This window comes from Castor canadensis, chromosome 15 (genome assembly GCF_047511655.1).
Source record: "Castor canadensis chromosome 15, mCasCan1.hap1v2, whole genome shotgun sequence".
Taxonomy (NCBI): Eukaryota; Metazoa; Chordata; class Mammalia; order Rodentia; family Castoridae; genus Castor; species Castor canadensis.
The window spans coordinates 30184168-30199117 of record NC_133400.1 but is presented as its reverse complement, the minus strand read 5'-3'; the positions used below and the strand labels follow the sequence as shown (position 1 = coordinate 30199117).

General features: G+C 44.3%; 1 long non-coding RNA gene across 1 annotated transcript; it reads right to left on the bottom strand.

Annotated features, from left to right (window-relative positions):
• Nucleotides 1-248: 248 nt before the first annotated feature.
• On the bottom strand, nt 249-9602 carry LOC141417191 (uncharacterized). Its single transcript, XR_012441780.1, has 5 exons — nt 9327-9602; nt 8033-8285; nt 4572-4695; nt 1364-1437; nt 249-474 (listed from the first exon to the last, which is right to left on the bottom strand). It is a non-coding gene; the product is annotated as an uncharacterized lncRNA (long non-coding RNA).
• Nucleotides 9603-14950: the final 5348 nt, after the last annotated feature.

Sequence of the window (14950 nt, the reverse complement as noted above, 5' to 3'; positions counted from 1 at the left end):
TCTGGATGTGTGGGTACAGAGTGATCACCTGGGAAGAATGGAGCAGGGATGATGGACCTGAGAACCACCATTCAGAGAGGATGCTGCTCTAATGGGGGTGTCTGGGTTCATATGAAGAGAGAACACCTCAGTAGGAGCACCAGCACTTGTCAGAGAGAAGCAAGCTTCCTAGCAGCTACTTGGGCCCTTGTGGGAGTCTTAGTTAGTTTGGATGGCAGTAAAAGAAACACTGTAAACTAGTGGTTTAAACAACAGAAATTTATTTCTCACAGTTCCAGAGTCTGGGAAGACCAAGATTTAGCAGCAGTGGATACAGCTTTGGGTGAGGACTCTCTTCCTGGTTTGCAGATGGCCGCTTTCTTATTGCCACCTCACATGGCAGAGAAACAATCATCCCTCTGGAGCTTCTTCTCACAGGATGCTAAACTCATCACAGGGGTGCCACCTTCATGACCTAAGTACCTGAACACCTGCCTCCAGGGAAGAGCACAAACATTCAGTCCATGGCAGAATTCTAGATTCTAACACTGGCCCAGGACTTTCTACAAGCTTGGCATGGCCAAAGTTCAAACAGTCTACCTGTATTGGCTCATTTAATTCACATGAAAACAACTGGCGAGGGCACTGACAACTGGGACCTGGGGCAGAAAGAGAGGTGCCCTAAGGCTCCATTAGGTGTTTCTGCTTACGTTTCTTGTTGCCTTAGCCTGATCCCACTGGTGATCACTGCTATCATTTCCATTTTATAGATAAAAAACTGAGGCAAAAAGAGCTAAATAGATTGCCCACGGCCACACAGCTTCTGAGAGGCAGATCCAAGATTTGAACTGGGTCTTTCTGAGCACATTAAGCTCCCTCCCCCAGCAGCACTTGGGACAAAGAGATGTACGTCTCTGTGGGAATCCCTGCTGGGTTGGGAAAGGCTATGAAAAGCAGGAGGCTTCTAAGGGGAGGCTCAGGCTTTATCTTGGTCGATTCTCTACTGCTATCACAAAATGCCTGAGATTGAATAATTTATAAAGAAGAGAAGTTCTTCCTGGAGTTTGGGAAGTCCAAGAGCATGGCATCACAACACAGCACTGGACATCACATCACATGGAGAGACAAAGCAGGTGTGCCAAATGGAGCTTCTCTCCCTGTTATTTATAAAAGCATTATGCCATCATGGTTCCCACCCTCGTGACCAGAAAGGGTCCAGCTCCAAATTCCATCAACATATGAATGTGCAGATTAAGGTTCCAGCACATGAACTTCAGGGACCCAGTCAAACTAGAGCAGCCTGTAGGGCAAAGAGAGGCCTAGGTTTGGGGCATGGGGTTACACTCAAACTGGTGCTCCTCAGTGTCAGGGACCCATGCTCTACCTTGTTACTCTTCATCACTGCGTGGTTCAAGATGGATGCTAGAGCACCAGCTTTTGTGGATGACCAATTCCAGTCTACAAAACGGAGGAAGATGGAAAGGAAGGTTCATCTCCTGGTGTAGGCACTTAGCATGAGTTGCACACCCCACTTCCACATATGCCCACTGACTAGAATATAGTCACATGGTCACAGCTAACTGCAAGGGAAGCTGGGCAGTTATGTTTCTTACAGGTAACCAAGTACCTATTTGAAAGCTAAGGATCTTTCTTATGAAGAAAAAATGGAAAATACATATCAACAACAAGCACTTACTGCCACGCAGCTTGAGAAAGCTAACCAGAGTCTCCTCAGAGAGACTGGGATGAGTTCCCATGAAGTCTTAACTATCACTACACAACAACGTACTCTCAAATTTAACAGCTTACAACAACAAACACATTAACTCATGCAGTTTCTGAGGGTCAGGATCTAGAAGCAACTTAGCTGGGTGGTGCTGTATCTAGAACAAGGCTACAGTCAAACTTTTATTTGGGGTTGAAGTCATCTAAAAGCTCAGTTGGAGCTAGAGATTCCACATCCAAGCTTACTCAATGGTTGTTGGCTAGGGGCCTCTGTTTACTCGAGGTTTTTTAGTTCCTTGTCATGTGAATCTCTCCATCAAGCTGCTCACAACATAGCTTGCTTTCCACCAAACAAGAGATTCAAGGGAAGAAGCCAGGTGCCAGTGGCTCATACCTGTAATCCTAGCTACTCAGAAGGCAGATCATGGTTCGAAGCCAGCCTGGGGAAATAGTTCGAGAGACCTTATCTCAAAACTACCCATCACAGAAAGGGCTGGCAGAGTGGCTCAAGGTGAAGGCCCTGAGTTCAAGCCCCAGTACTGAAGAAAAAAAAGAGAGAGAGAGAGACAGAGATTCAAGGGAGGGAGTAAGGGAAAGAGAAAGAGAGAAAGAACCAAAGCACACACAGTCATCCAAGATGGAACCTGAGCCTTTTATATCTCATTCTCAAAAGAAACACTCTTATCACTTCTACCATTTTCTTTTCGGTCACAAAGTCAACGCTGGTACAATGTGGGGAAGGACTATGCAGAATGTGGCTACCAGGAGGCAGGGTTACTTATGGGCCATCTGAGACGGTGACTACCAACCATGGGTAAGGAAATGAGAGGCAAGGGTCAAGAGATTATCAGTGAAGAATTTCTTGAGGCCAGGTGCTGGTGGCTCATGCCTGTAGTCCTAGCTATTCAGGAGGCAGAGATCAGGAGGATCTCTGTTCAAAGCCAGCCCCAGACAAATAGTCCACGAGACCCTATCTCAAAAAAATACCTAACACAAAAAAGGGCTGGCAGAGTGGCTCAAGGTGTAGGCTCTGAGTTCAAACTCAAGTACCTCAAAAAAAAAAAGTTTCTTGAGGCTAAGGACCGTGCACAGACTCAGGAAGACTGGATGGCAGTGGGCAGTGGCAAGTCAAAGGTTAAGAAGTGTGCCTTTGTTCAAGCTTCTAGATCAAAATATCATAGACTAGGCAACTTATAAAACCACAAAAGTTAATTTCTTGCAGTTCTCAAGGCTTGAAAGTCCAAGATCAAGGCTCAGGCAGATTTGGTGTCTGGTGAGGGCCTCTCATAGATGGGTGCCTCTTACTGAAACCTCAACATGATGGAAAAGGAAAACAAGCTAACTAAGGTCTCTTTTATAGGGGCCTTGGTGACTATTCACCTCTTGCTGGCCCCTCCTCTTGATACTACCACATTGGAGATTAAGTTTCAAAGATGAATGTGGGAGGACACAAACATTCAGACTGTAGCAGAGTATGGTTCCTGTGATGCTCTTCTATTATAGTTTGGATGCAAAGTGTCCTCACAACCTCATGTGTTGAAGGCCTGGTCCCCGCTGGTGGTGCTATGGAGAGGTGATTAGACCATGATGGCACTAACCTCATCAGCGGATTAATCTATGAATGAGTTCATAGATGAATGAGTTATTAGGAGATGGAGCCTAGAGGGAAGAAGTAGGTCTCTGGGATATGACTTTGAAGGGTATATCTTGTCCCTGGCCCCTTCCTGCTTATCTTTCTCTGCTTCCTGGCTATCATTAGGTGAAGAGCTTTCTTCCTCCCTTCTCTTCCACCATGCTGTTTTTGCCTCACTGCAGGCCTAAAGGAAGGAGCCAGACAGCTATGGGCTGAAACCTCTGACACCATGAACCAAAATAAATCCTTCCTCCTTTTAAATTATTTTCTCAGGCACTCTGTCACAGAGATGGAAAACCGACTAACACACCTCATGACATTGACCCAACCACCCAAAAGGGGCAAACCTTTCTACCAGTTCAAGAAGGAGGAGAGGTCAACACTATTCCCTGTGATGCAAGCCACCCTTGATGTAAGGTTAAGACCATAGAGTGGGCCAACATTCCAGCTAAGAGTGGACTTAGGGCACAAGCAGAGAATGAACACACAGAGGGCTTCACCAGCTTCTTGTAGACCCTGCTTGCCTTTTGAAGTGAGTGATGCACACAAGCTGGTCATTCCAGAGACTGACAGCTTCCTTCTGACTGTTACCTGAAACTGAACACTCAATACTTAGTGCTCAACTTCATAGCCAGACACCAACGTGGAGGCCTTTGTGCATGGGTAACTTAGTTCTTTCAACAAGGGAAAAGATCTTTCATCTTATTTTCTCTCAAGTCCAGGGTTTAACTCGGGAGGCCAGCTTTGGTGACCAGTTACACAGAGACTAATTTGTACAGTCATTGCCCACACTGAGAGGAATAATGACATGCAAAACACATTGCAGGAGACAGCCTGCCATTGAACTCCACCTTAATATTCTAGCCCATGAGCCAGTAGCAGTTGCACTAGAGCTTGTATTTTTTTTTTAAGGGAAGGAAAAACCCACACACATTCTTTCAATTTCTAAAGGGAAATTTGACTCTAGCTATAGAACAAAGGATGAAGAAATAGAAGTAAAAGAAAATCAAAGAAAAAGTGATTTGGATTCAAGGGGATCAGATGTTTCATTTATTGCAGGTTGGAGACCTTCAATCAGTCAAATGAAAGGAACATTTGTATTAAAATACCTATGAGGCAGAGGGAAAGCCTTGATCGGGTGGGGAGAGTTAAGTTACAGCAATCTTGCTGAGAGATATGAACCCACCTTCCAGGCTATCTGTTCCCAATATTGAAGGTTTTCTGTGTTACAAACCTGAGATGAAAGGTAGTTGTTTTGACATCTGGATCTGGAAGCCAGACGCTGAAATCAGCAGTGTTCTTGAAATGCATGCTGCAGGGAAGTGGAGCCCAGGATGGGATGAAAATGTAGCTTCTTTCTTAAAACGAAAAGATGCTAATGTCACACTAAGGGTCCAAGTCATCCATGTGGGCAAGGTGTGTGGGAAGGGGGGACTATGAAAACATCTTCTGCCAGATGGAAAGGGGCAGACAAAGGACACTAAGAGGTGGGGGATATAGGGTACAGACCATCTTCTGACCTTGGGATGATAGCTTCAGGATGGCTGAGGTTTGGCCTGTTTGGTTCATATTACCAGGCATGAAGTCACAAGAATGCCTGAATAGATAAATGATGAGACCTTGGGTAGATCCTTCTCCTCTTTGGGCTTCAAACCTATAAGGAGGCTGGAATAGCTGAAGAATCCCACAGTTGGGTGAGTACCACTGATGGTTAGTACCATATGGATGGATCTGTCTGGTACATAAGGACATGACATACTAACTCAGGGGTGGAGGGAAGAATTATTTTTGGACTCTTTTTATAGCCTCCATTTCCCTCTAAGAGAAATAGTCAACACAAGGTTAATATGTCTTTCACTCCTCTCCAGTATTTCCAAATCTCTCTTCATAATGGTTAAAAGGGAGGGCACAGGCTCACATCCTTCAGCAGGCAAGAGCAATTGACTAAATCGCACAAATTCACTGCTTTCCTTTGTATTTATTTTTATAGTTGCCTTTCTATTATAGCAAGTGAGAGTAGATTTTCCTCTGCAGAACTGATTCTGACAAGGTTTCTTTGTCAGACAAATGTATATAAGTAAACGTGAACTAATACAAAGAAACTATCAGATAAACAACAGTTCAAGTGGGATGCAGATAACAGCAACCATTGTGATGGTGAGACATGGATGTCTTTGGTTTGGGAAAAAACATCCCAACTGACCTTCAAGGTCTCTGCTGGAAACATTGGCCATCTGAAGTCTAGGGCTCACCCCTCTGCTCTGTGCCAAACAGAACCAGCCATCACCAGAAGAGAGAGAACTGCCGACTGAACCCTAGGAGGATGCACCCACATTCTCAATCTTTCCATAAATACTTATTCAGGGCATATTACACACTAGCTGTTGTTACAGGTACAGAATGGAATTCAGTACCAACTGTGGTTTCAAGTGACCAGTTGGGGATCTTGGGAAGTATTCCCTGTAAATAGGGGGACTAATGCAGTAAAACCACAGGGGGAAAAATCCCTGCCATCATGAAGTCTCTGTTCTTGTGGTTTAAGGAAGGACAGGGATCAGGTAAAACAAATGAGGTGCCTAGGTACATAATTTAAGGCACCCATTCATGTGTGTAGGACATGACCCTAGTTTGAGGACAGTGCCCCACCCTGGCCTTAACCTGGCACAGTTGATGTCATTATGGTGATAGAGTTTCTGGGGTGATTGGTCTTGGGTGGGTCCCAGAGGAACCCAGATGTTTCCAAAGTACCTCTAGGGTTAAGAATCCCTGACATGGACCAAGAAACCTTTAAAATGTATGGCTCGTCACTTGTCAAAGGCAGCAACCTTCTTGGTCAATAAATGTTTTCAAAATGAATTAGCAAGAGAGTAAGTCAATATGTTACCCATCACCACAGTGACAAAAATAGCTCCTGTTTTCTGCAGACATGCTAAGTGTTAGCTGCTGTCATTAGCTCTCTCCCTTTCTTGCTTCATTCAATCTCCATCACCACCATCCCCAGGACAGGTATTAGTGTCATCCATATCCCATTTTATAGATGAGGAAACAGATGCAGGGAGAGGTCAAGAAGCTTTCCCAAGGTCACAGAGAAAGGCCATGTTCCCAGCCACTGTGTCCTCTTGCCTCTCTTGGGGGGGGTCCTGATGCTTGTGTCTGGGCACAGAGTCATGATGAAGGGGATGTATGCAAATGAGTGCAGTAGGGGGTCATTTGTACCTTAAAGACAGCACTGGGAGTATAGCACATGCTAAGCATGTCTGAAGCCTTGCATTCAATCCCTACCACTCCAAAAATGAAAGCAAAGCAAAATAAAATGGCACATAGGAATAGTCGTTATTTCTATCAAAAGAAAAGTTTTCTTTCATTTTTCTCCAAACCCCAAAGCTGCTCCAGCCTCATTGCGATTCCATGTTTGTTAAAGCCATAATAATATTCCTCTGTGTAGGAAGTAAATAATTACACAAGTACAATACTGGTGTTTTGATGGAAGAGTCTTGGGGAATGGTGGGAGTGTGGCAAATTGGGAACAGAAGCCAGTCCAATGCCTCCAGATCTTCTGGTGTATCACAAGAAGCAAGAAATTTAGATCCAGTTGTGAAATCTTTCACTTTCCATGTGAGCTCAAATTTATTACTAACTGCACAGGGAAAATGCATGCTTTGTAAACACTGGATGTGAGGCTCCTGAAAATTCCATGCTGGAGAGAAGTTCTAGGGACGGACTTAAAGTGTTTGCATTATCCAAAACAAACACTTGGAGTTCCCTGTGCCTTGAGTCTAAAGCTGTAAGAGTCTATAAATATTATGTATTCATTCTTCTACTCTAGTGACAACTTCTATATATTAAACACTGTGCTAGATAGGGGACTTAAAGATTAAGTCAATGTGACTGTCACTGAGGGAAAGAAAGACAGATCCTAGAACTCCAGTCCACAGGATAAGGGCTGCTCACAGATAGAAACATGGGGGAACAGGGGAGAAGTTGGTAGTTCTGCCTGGAGGGGGTGATATTCCAGCCAGGTCTCAAAGACTCAATGGGATTCTCCCAGACAACAAGGGCAGAAAGACAATGATTCTTCCATGATGCCAAATACACCTGTACTTGATGCTCTGTACACCAATTGACACCAATCATGCTTGAAAGCATGCCTATGCACCTATAAATTGTTTGTAGAGTATACAGAGACACAAAGTTCAACGATGTTCCTCTGCTTTGTATATTAATGACTTATCTAAGTGTAAACTCAGACTCATTGGTCTTTCACCTGAGCTCCCCCTCCTCTCTCTTACTAGAGACATTTGGGCACCAGCTTTAACTGCACCTCTTTCTCTCACTACACAATCAGCCTCTCCTTGCCACCACCTCAACCACTTCGCCACCACTCATTTCAACCTTTTGTCTCCTGTGTGGACTTTTGTGGTTGTCTTCGCTCTGCTCCTCCTTTCTCATTTGTCTTCTCAATCAGTCCATTGCTGTTGGCAAAACCCAGATCTAACTGTGTCATTCTCAGCTTTAAGCCTCCAATCCTCCCACTGACCTGGGGACAAAGTAGAGCTGGGCATTCACAGCCCTTTGCTCTCTGTGCCCAGTCTGTCCTTCCTCACCATCCTTATTAACAATCCCAAAACATACATTCACAGGCATTCTGTCTTCCTGCCCACCAAATCCTCCCCAAGATGCCTACCACCTCCCTACCTCTGCAGCTGCCACAGGCTTCTCTCTTCCTTACATGGCTTTCCTGTCATTTTTAGCTGAAGAACCACGGCCAGGCTCGGATGTTCCAGTTTCTAGAAGCCTCCTCTGGCTATGTCCCTTGCTTGCTGGGGCACAGCAAGATGAAGAGAGTGAAGTGGTGCTAGGTAGGCGAGGTCTTGAAAGTTCCAGAGGGAAAAGCCTTTCTGGAAAGTCTCAAGCCAGCATGGAGGCTTTCTCTGAGCACGGAGACTCACTTCAGAAAGAAAGAGAAAGCAATTTCACACGTCGGAAAAAGGCCCGGGGCAGCAGAAAATGAAAAGCCACAAGTTGGCAGTAGGTGCTGGGGAGGTTCGACAGGAAACCCAGATCAAATGGGAGGTTGGGACGTTTCTGCAGAGCATATGAGCCCCAGCCCTGGCTGGCTGATGCTTGGCTCCAAAGTGGCTGGGCAGCCGCTTCCACAAGGGCTGAGAAGCAAGGCATTGGGCCTTGGCAAAGCCAATGAGTCCAGGTAGGGTGACTGTCAATGGTTCATGTCAGTCTCCTGGCAGGACAGTGACACTTCTAGCAGGGCCACTTCCCTTGTTACCTTGGATATCCAGACATTTTCTGCATAAAGCAGTCTCAAATTCAAACATCTGTGCTGAGCAAGTGAGAAAAAAGAATAATGTCACCTAGTAGAGACTAGGATGAGCAGAATACCAGTTTGTTGTCATATGCACAGATTTTTCTAGAGACATGTTATATTGGGAATTTCACCAGAAATCTTCTGCTATAAATGTTTGCTTAGTTTTAAAAAACACCATATGGTACAAAAGAAACAAGGCCACGAGTGTTTGAAATTTGATCTATACATTCAGATTAAGCTCATTGATTTGGAGCAAATAACTATGGTTCTGAAATTTCCATATCTCCATCTCTTGGTTCATAATTGACCACATGCTACCTAGTCCAATTTCTCTTACTATATTATCATTTGGCCCTGTAGAAACTGGGTTTTCTTTGCAATAATATTCTCAAGTATTTCTCAATGCATTTCCTTTGCATCTGTATTTTTATTGGAAGAGTTTGTTGTAAGAACCAGAAGAGTTCTTAGCCATCAGCTAGCCTTGACACCCCTCCACAATTTGACAGTCAAGGAAACTGAGGCCCAGGGGGAGGGCGCATTGTTCAGAGCCACAGAACAAATTCTGTTTCCAGCTCCATCTCACGTGCATTTATCACTCACATGCACCCATGCGCCCATGCGCGTGTCTGTGTTTGTGTTTTCCCTGTTCCTTAAGCAAAAGCTCACCAGGTTGCCAGATGTGCTGAGCTCAAGGGAGCCCAAAGCGGTTTCAGGCGATGAGAAGCATCCGGGCTGGACTGCAATCGGGCCTCCATCAGCCTTGCCTTTCCGCCCACAGGAGAGAAGAGGCCAGCGCGGAGGAAGCTGACGCACAGTCATGCGTCACAGGAGTGATGGGCTTTGCCTTCTTTTATCTGTGGGCTTTGGCACGCCTCCTTTTACCCTGTCAGGCATGTGCGAAGCGCCATGTGAGGAGAGGCAGCTCCGGGTGCTAAGTCTCAGCCTTTCCCAGCCTCCCTTCCACTTCTCAAGATAGCTGCAGAAAGACAGCTCCTGGAATGCGTATGTCTGCCCTGAATCAGCTCTGGCCCATTTCTGGAGAAGCAAGGAGAGAGGATAATGCTCTGCTCAAAGACAAAAGGCTCTGACGATGGAATTACAGGCTGTTTAAAGTGCGCCAGGACATCCTGGTAAATGTCAAATGATAACTCTTGAGCTTCTGGTGAGGTTGTCTTGATGGTCAGGGGACATTAACTGCCTGCGCCTTATTTGTCCCATTTGCCCATTTTCATGTTGGCACAGACCTTGGCTACACATTCCCTATTTTTACTTTAAAAGGCATACAGACATGCATGTGTGTTTATGTGTATGCATGGGGGGAAGTGTGTTCAAATCCTCTCAGCAACCATGTCATGAAGTAGGCTTTATTGAGCCCATCTTCCAAATGAGGTCACTGAGGCTCCTCTCCATCACTTGCTTCAGTTCTTCTTCTCCTACCCACTCCTTCTTTACTCTGTCAATGTCATCTTTATTCAGAGTCAAGATTGGTCGAGCATTGCCTGAAGGCACTGTGTGACGTAAGGAGGCTGCAGGTCCCCAATCCATCTTACCTTGGTACTCCATCCAGGGAAGTCTGTGCTTGTCTGGACATCTGGCCTTGCAAGCTCATAGGGGTCACACAATGCTATAAAACGTTTATTTTTTCCCTGGGCAGATTTGAGCTACAGAACGGGATACCACTGTGGTTGGGACAGGAGCTCCTGTTCTGGAGTCAATGAAAGCAGGGGTGCCCTTGGTAGCTGTGCCACTTTGGATTAATGGGGCAACTTCTCTCCACCCACCAAATGAGACAGCAAGAATCGTAGTAGTATCAGTTGCTTAAGGTTGCTGCAAAGATGTGTTGAGATAACAGACTGTTTCCCAAGACACCAGGGGACAGGAGGATGTGACTTCAGCTCTGCTACATGACCTCTGTCGTTCAAAACAGGGGACACAGCTAGACTGAGCCTTTCAATTCTGAGAACCTGACAGCTTTTATTTGGCTAGTTCCCCATTTTTCTATATTAGGTTCAAAGCCAGATTCCTCAAAGAGAAGTGGTCTTTGTGGAACGCAGCCCTGGGCTTCTCCTAGGGATGTCACTGTGGGAAGATGTTCCAGACAAAAGTTCTCTGGGGTCAGACAAGTTCTCTTGACCTTTCTGGGTCTCAGTTCCTAGTCTGACAAATGCTGTTCCTGATGCACTGACTTCCTATGATTCCAAAGGATCAGCAGGATCCTGAAATGTCTCACGACATGTGAGAAAGTGAACCAGGTCCATGGGCAGAGCATTAAGTCATAGTGACTCATGTAGCAAGTTTCCTATAGCATCATGAATATGACTTAAACACTTCTTAAGACACTTGCCAAGTAGCCCTTTAACTAAATAGAGAGTGAGACCTTGGGCTCTCAGCAAGCAGCAAGGTCAACTGAAATACTAGTAGGATGCCAAGAGGGGTGTCAAGACTATATCCCAGTCTAGACCTGGAGACAGAATGGGCCACAGTGCATTTGAGCTGGTCCCTGAAGAGAGAGGCAGATTCCTCCAGGCAGAAAAGACCTGGACAGGTGTACAATGCATCAGAGTGGCAACTCTCCTAGAATCGGGGGTCTTAGCCTGGTTTATGCCACAGACCCCTCTCATAAAGCCTATGAACACTTTCACAGAATAATGTGGTTTTAAAATGTGAGATAAAAACATCTGCATTGTTCCTGTGGATTTTTTTTAATGTGATAAATTTTTCCACTTTAGCCATTTTTAAGTGTACAGTTCAGTGGCAGTAAGAAAATTCCCGTTATTGTGCAACCATCACATCTATCTCTAGAGCTCTTTTCACCTTCCCATCCTGAAGCTCTGTCCCCATTAAATAATAACTCACCATTCCTTCCTCCCCCTCTCCTGGGACCACAATTCTACTTGCTGTCTATGTACTCGGCTGCTTCATGGACCTCACATAGTAGAATCGTGCAATATTTGCTCTTTTCTGTTTGACTTATTCCACTTAGCATAACACCTTCAAAGATTGTTACAGAATAATGTTTTCACATGCATAAAGTAAAAAGTAGGTTTACAAAACAAATGATATAAAAGAACAGTTATCTAAATAATTTTAAAAATGGATATAGTACCATATATGCTAATAAGATACAGAGGTAGGCTTAATATGCATCATAATTTCCAGATAGTAATGAATCAGTTTCACGATATCCCATATCAGCTATGATATGAATCAAAAATGTCTATGATTTCTGTGGAGGGCAAAGTCAAATATAGTGATTGTGATGTGTTACTTATATTCAGAATCAAAGGAATTGCTATCTTTCAGTTAGAAGTCAGCAGAAGTAAAACATAGAACTTTTCCCATCTAACTGAATTCTTTGATGGAATCTTTGGGGGTAAACGTTTCTGCTCCATGGAGCCAGGTTAAGAACCTCCACTCCAGAGAAAGAAAATTCTACTTTTTATTTTATGCATGTGAAAACTTTATTCTGTAACAATCTTTGAAATAACCTGTTCTCCACCTGCTTATTTCATTCTTGGTGCACAGGTGAGGCAAAGGCCAGATTCTCCCAGCTTCCACCTGACCCTAGAAACTGACCCATTAGCAAGGATACTGGGCTATTTTGGGACATTAACCAACCTTCACTGAGCCCCCAGCCCAGGCATTATGTTTGGGCAACAGCCTGTGAGAGGAAGCAATTACAGTAGAAGAGAGACCCCTTTTGCTCTGAAAGCTACTTCAGCTATTCTTCTTGGCCTCCTGGCTCATTTACATTTGTTGTGCAATAAAGCACTCAGATGCAAACACGGGGACAGCATGAAACCCAGGAGACCCATGACGTGTGCAGACAGCGGGATTCTAACCAACAGAAGTAACACATTGTTCCGTTCATAGTAGTTGCTTAATTTTTCTCATTTACAAACAGGGTTTGGATGGCCTTTAATTAAGATGCAGTTTGCTTTTCAAAAGCAATGTGTTCTAATAAAGACCATCTGGGCTGAGCTAGGGGCACTATAGAAATTATAACTGAAGCTGAAAAGCCAGGAGACTTGCGCAGGCTAACCATGAAGGCTTTCAGGAAGGGAATCGTTTCCATGTGCTTCAGAGAGAGGGCATGCCTTATGGGCTATATCCCCCAGCTTCAAAACCCAGCCACAATGTCAGTGTCCTGGTTCGGCGGCTTTCTCATATGAAGAGAGGACAGGAAGAGGGGGACACTGAAGCAGGGGTTGGCTTAGATGACCTCCATCCTGGCATTCTATGATTTTAGATTCAAGAAGCTACGGAGGGTGAGGTTAGAAGTATTCAAACTGTGGCTGAGATCATTGGCTTTGGGGGAGGGTTTGTAGAAAACAAAGTATTTCTACAGTTTGAAAAGTCTTTTCTTTTGGTGGTACTGGAGTTTGAATTCAGGGCCTTATGCTTGATAGGCAGGCACTCTATCTCTTGAGTCACTCCGCCAGCTCCTTTTTGTGTGTGTGTTGAGTATTTTTGAGACAGGGTCTCTCAAACTATTTGCCCGGTCTGGCTCTGAACTATGATCCTTCTGATCTCCACTCCTGAGTAGCTAGGAATACAGGTGTAGCCACCTATGCCCAGCCTGAAAAGTCTTGGTTTTCAAATGTCTTAGTATTTCTGTGACATCCCCACCACTCCCCACTGCACAGGGTAAAATAGAAGATACCCAGTTATGTTAGCATTTCAAATAAAAAAGGATTTTGTTCTTTGAGAGCAGAAGTGGGGAGAAACTATTTTTTTTTAATTGTGCTGGGTGGTATATTGTGGCATTTATAAAAGTTCTTATATATATCAAATATATCATACTTGAAATTCACCTTCTGCAACATTCTCCTTTATCACTCTTCCATTAACGGTGTTTTTTTTAACATGAGCATGTCCCATGCAATATGTTAAAAATTCATGAATGCATTATGTGTTGTTTATCTGAAGTTCAAATGTGAATGAATGTCTTGTATTTTTACCTGCTAAATCTGGCACTTCTCCCCCAATTCAAATGGATTCTGGAACATGAACTTTGGAGTCTCAAAGAATTCAAGTAGAAGCTGGGTGCAGAAGCTGGCATCCTATGATTTTAGATTCAATCTAGGATCACTCCTATAATCCTAGCTACTCAGAAGGCTGAAATCAGGAGATTTGTGGTTGAAACCAGCCCAGACAAAAAGTTTGTGAGACTCCCATCCAATAGCTAGGCATGGTGGCACATGCCTGTCATCCCAACTATGATGGGAAGCATAAGTAGGATGATTGTGGTCCAGACTGTCCTGAAAGACCCTGTCTCAAAAATAAATAGAGCAAAAAGGGCTAGAGGCATGGCTCAAGTAGTAGAGCTCCTGCCTAGAAAGTGGGATGGCCTGAACTCAAACTCCAGTACCACCAAAAACAAATAAACGAACAAGAATTAAAGTGGCTCGCAAGTCAGACCTGTCACTTTCTGGTGGATTGGCTTCCCAGAGCCTCATGTTTGTCCTCTGCAGAATAGAGTGGCTGAAAACCAGAGCTGATGTCAGCTAAATCAAATGGTACAACCTATAATACTCATTTCAAATGAAAGCATTTCTGGGGTCACTGACAAATAGTTTCCCGAGCTTCATTCTAACCAGACTCCTTATATCCTCTCCTACCTTCCCTAACCCTCCACTTTTCTTCCTCCAGTGATGAATACCTAGCCTAGCCAAGGGTATCCAGGACCCCGTTCCGTGTTCTTTTGGCATCTTTTCTGATTGGTTAGTATCTGTGGATTATTGATATTTAAATAAAAGTTCTGTTACTCCTATTGGAAAAGCCCACCTCAAAAGATTGCTGAAAGGCCTGAGTGAAATGATGGGGAAGAACTCTGACACTGGACATGACTCAGATTTCTCCTCTTCCCTCTCCTTCCCTCCCCTGTCCTCCTCTTCTTTCTTCTCTCTTTCTTTCACACACACACACACACACACAGACACACACACTGAATGAATGAATGAATCCATATGCTACTTATAAGGGATAGCTTTGATTTCCTTTGTACACAGCAAAGCCCACTCCTCCTACCATCTCTCTTTCTGTATATAGGTTGCAAGCACTAATTATCCAGGCTTTAAGAAATCTTAAAGTTCATTCTCGTTCTAGTTTATTTCCTTCTACATTACATAGGGTAACTGAAATCTGGCATATTTTACTGACTTATCTAAACAAGGCTACCTCTATGTGTTGGAGCTTTGAAGACCATTGGAAAGATCTTTTGCTCAAAAATGTCTTTCATCCAACTGCCACAGAGCCTGAAATTCCACCATTAGCGTTTTAGCCATCTT